The following is a 5,091-nucleotide window of genomic DNA, read 5'->3' on the forward strand; positions in this document are numbered from 1 at the left end:
CTAACCTTGAGCTGAACAGCTCAGGAATAGTGCCCATGCCAAATTCAAGCCTAACAACTAACAAAAAGAAAAGAAAAAAGAAACCTTCTTTCCCTCCATCTTTCCCTGCATCTTTATCTAAAATAATAAATTCCATTGTATTTGCACATGCAAATACATTTTGCGTTCATGTACAAAAAGCCAATAGTTACCTAATGTAGTTTTTAATATGATTATTTTCAAGAATAGTACATTCTCTGGATTTTAGCCAATAAAACTCAGTCCCACTTATGAATCCTCAGCATTTTTCAACTAGTTCAAGCTAGATTATCTGAAATAAATATACTCCCACTGTCACTTGTGGTATCTCAAGATCTCATGGTGAAACATGTCTGTAAAAAAGAAGTCATGGGCCGGGAGTTTGGCCTAGTGGTTAAAGTGCTTGCCTAGCATGCATGAAGACTCGGGTTCGATTCCTCGGTACCACATACATAGAAAAAAGTCGGAAGTGGTGCTGAGGCTCAAGTGGTAGAGCTCTAGCCTTGAGAAAGTCCAAGGACAGTGCTCAGGCCCTGAGCTCAAGCCCAGGACTGGCAAAAAAAGAAGTCATGCACTGGAACTCATAGACACAGGCAAAAAATTCCTAAACAGAATACCAGGGTCACAACAGATTGGAGAGAGACTTGATAAATGGGACTACCTAAGCATAAAAAGTTTGTGCACAGATAAAATCGTACCCAATAAAGTAGAAAGACAGCTAAACAATTGGGAAAAGATATTTACCAATAATACATCAAATACTTAATATCCAGTATCTACAGAGAACTCAAGAAACTAATCCTTCCCAAGCCCAACAAACCAATCACTAAATGGCCAAGGGAACTAAAGAGAGACTTATCAAAAGAAGAGGTTAAAATGGCAGAAAAGCATATGAGAAAATGCTCATCATCCATAGTTATAAAGGAAATGCAAATAAAAACAACCCTAAGACACCACCTTACCCCAACAAGAATGGCCAAGATTTTGAACTCAGGCAATGACAGATGCTGGTGAAGATGTAGAGAAAAAGGAACCCTACTGCATTGCTGGTGGGATTGTAAGCTAGTTCTGGAAAGCAGTGTGGAGGTTTCTTAAAGAACTGAAAATAGACCTTCCCTAAGATCCTGCCATACCACTCCCAGGATATGATAAGGACACCTGCTCAGCTCTGTTCATTTCTGCACTATTCACAATAGCCAGGTGATGGAAATAATCCAGATGCCCTACTGCAGATGAATGGACACAAAAAAATGTGGTATATATATAAAATGGAATTCTACATAGTCAACAGATACAATAAAATAATGGCATTTGCAGGAAAGTGGATGAATCTAGAGTGAATCATGTTGAGTAAGAAATGTCAAGACCAAAGGAACAAAAGGCACATGGTATCCTTAATATGTGGCTATTAAACCCAAACAGTACAAGAGAAAGGACTCAATATTTGCATACCCGATGCTATGGATATAGTATTGAAAATACTAAATAGACATAAAAATTTGTGACTCTATTGACATAATGTTTTAATGCATAGATTGACATGTATCTATGACATACAAACCCTCAGCCTAATTTCAATTATGTTCTAAAATCTAAGTGCCAGTGATTGTATATAGATTCACTTCTTGAATACTTGTTTGTTAAATGTATCATTTGAAATATGATGTAAAAATCAATGTTAATAAATTAATAAAAATAAATAAATAAATAAAAGAAGTCACGGGCCGGGAGCCAAGCCTAGTGATAGAGTACCTGCCTAGCATGCACAAGCCCTAGGTTTGAACTTCCTATTTCCAACTTAAAAACACTACCTAAAGGTTTACTATATTAAAAAAACACATCTCTTTTCTTAACAAGGACTTTGAGAAAAATCAAACTTCCCCACAAAATATTACATGAGGTCATCATCTACTCAGATGTTCCTTTTTTTCTATTATATGGTATTTATGAAGACATGGTCTTCATGTAGCCCTGGCTAGCCTAGAACTAGCACTCTCTTTCCTCAGTCCTAGAATGACGAGTGTGTTCCAAAATGTCTAGCCATCTACTGAGGTTTTGAGGTCAAAATCTTGAGTACTATTTAAATATCACTTTACATTAGCAATCTTTTATCAGAACACACTAGCAATATTTTAAAAAGACATCCAAAATCCAAATATTTTCCCATAGATCTATGGAATCCGAAAAGTAACAACAAATTTAATGTAACTGTGAAATGACCATGAACTTGCTTTAATTCTACTTTTGCTTTATTATCAGTGTTTATATATAACTATAATCCATAGTGATATTGGTTTTAACCTAACTTGATTGAGCACAGAAAAATATAGGAAACTGGAGCAAGATACTGTAGCATATACCCAGAATACTAGCTTAAGATAATGACTTGGGAAAATTACAATATTGTCTACATAGACAGATACATTATGTGTTTATAAAAAATAAGTCATTTATAAGATCCTTAAAAAACTTTAATAATGCAGATGTTAGTTGGAAATGAAACAACTCATTAAACAAGACAGTATTTATTTAAAGATCTTGAATAAAAAACCACTAGCTTTGAAAACTCCAAATGGAACATTATAGGGAAGATTATACTTTTAGAACCATTCTTAATGAAAAAATTACTGATTTAAACTGTGATTTTCTTGGTGAGAGATGTTAAAAAAGTAAAAATAATAAACCTTCATATGACAAAGGATATTTTCAACATTTTTGAGCATATTTCAAAACTATCAAATAATTATGGTCACTTTTTTTTACTTTTTATATTTTGACAGTGGTGGGGCTTGGGCACTCTCCTTGAGTTCCTCAGCTCAAGTCTAGCCATTTACCACACTGAGCCACAGCACCACTTCCACAAATAATTATGGGTTTGGCATTTTAAAATAAATTATATCACTTTCCATGGAATTAACCTAATGCACTTGGTTAAATAAACTGTGAGAAATATTATAGGCTTGAGGCTATGAACAAATAATTGGTTTGAAAACAATTATATTCCTATTCTTAGTTGTCCCTTATTTTTTTCTGTTTCTACTGGAAGGTCATGCTTTCACATGAGACTATAGTGATTATACAGTAATAATATGGCTATTCAAAAATAATAAACAGAAATGACATCTATGTACATTGGATGACTTGACAGGACAAAAGTTCTGGATAATATGTGCAAAACAAACTACAAGCAATAGGGGACACGGTTCAAATGGTGAAGTGCTTGCCTAGGAAGTACAAAGTCCTGAGTTCAATTCCCATTACTGTTCTCTCATAAAAAGATTCTCTTTCAGGCTGGGAATTACAGGCTCACGCCTGTAATTCTAGCTACTCAGGAGGCTGAGATCTGAGGATCAAGGTTCAATGCCAGCCTGGACACAAAAGGACCTGAGACTCTTATCTCCAATTAACCACTAGAAAATGGGAAATGGGGCTTGGCTCAAGGTGGTATCCTTGAGCTGAAGAGCTCAGGAAGAATGCCCCGGCCCAGGGTTAGGGCAGTAACCTTGAGCTGAAGAGTGCAGGGAGAATGCCCCGCCAAGGTTAGGGCAGTAACCTTGAGCTGAAGAGCTCAGGGAGAATGCCTTGGCCCAGGGTTAGGGCAGTAACCTTGAGCTAAAGAGCTCAGGGACAGCGCCCAAGCTAAGTTCAAGCCCCAAGACCCACAAAAAAATATTCTTTCAGAATGTATGATCATAAATGAGGAAATAAACATAATAAAACATTACTGGACAATTGATAACATATGAAATGTAATATGCTATGATATTTAAACTATGGATTCATTTAATGGGAATGACCACATTAATTAGAAAGCAATTGGTGAAACTTTTTGGGGTTAAGGGACAATGATTGAAAATACATATAGTTCACAGACTGATAACACTGTAGATGATGGTGAAGAGAAAAAAGATGAATGAAGGAAGTGAGAAAGAGGGAAAGACTAAAAAAGAACAAGGCAGAGAGCAAGTCAATCTTAATGTGGAATGTGAGGATTCTCCATACGAATCTTTTAATTCCAAACATAAAATTAGTTGAAAAATGAAAAGACACACTGTGACTGGCATACTTAGAGAGTTTAGAAACAATTGCTGAATTTGGAAGTTTTTCAAGGCTTTTAGTTTTGAAAAACTGGATATTTCTTGAGATTGAATGATAAGAGAATATTTATTTTGTTATTAAATATCTATGAACATTTAGATTTTTGTATCTATGGCCATATATCATCCAAATTAGATATAATTCTTTAAAATATATTTCACCTATTAGATTGGCTAAAAAAGTAAGTTATTAATACCCATCAGAAAAAAGTTGGCTAGAAATATAAAGGCTGTTAATACGCATCAGACATAATTTTATGAAAATTAGCACTGCTGTTACAACATTGTTGAATGGTGCCCAGAAAGCTTTTGCAATAGCAAACTATCAACTGCAACCAAAAGTATACATAACAAAGGATTCAATAATACCGAGAATTCATTGGAAATATATAATTGTAAACACCACGACAATTTGGGTAATACTAAAGCAAATATTTTAAGTTAACCTACATTTCCCAAAGAAATACTTCAATAAACTACCATGTAGACTTTATTTCCAATTAAAGGTAATCTGTATTTATTGACCTAAAATATGTCATGCCATATTAAAGAAAATAAAATGTTACAAGATAACAATCACTCATTTGTAAATAGATATCACATAAATTTATAAAACCTTAGAAAATTGGTTGACCACTAAATATAAGATAAACTTTTCACATTTGTCATGCTTGGAGAATAACTAATCAGACTATTGTCTATCACTGAATTCTTCATTATTTTTTATGACTTTTTTTTTGTCGGTCATGGGGCTTGAACTCTGGGCTGGGCATTGTCCCTGAGCTGTTTAGCTCAAGGCTATGGCCCTACCCCTTGCGCACAGTGCCACTTTCAGTTTTCTGGTGGTTAATTGGATATAAGAGTCTCATGAACTTTAGTGCCCATGGTGGCTTTGAAACGTGATCCTCAGATCTCAGCCTCCTAAGCAGCTTTATAGGATTATAGGCATAAGACACTGCACCCGGCTTTATGGCCA

The sequence above is a fragment of the Megascapheus bottae genome, chromosome 30 (assembly GCF_031878675.1).
Source record: "Megascapheus bottae isolate mThoBot1 chromosome 30, mThoBot2.hap1, whole genome shotgun sequence".
NCBI lineage: Eukaryota > Metazoa > Chordata > Mammalia > Rodentia > Geomyidae > Megascapheus > Megascapheus bottae.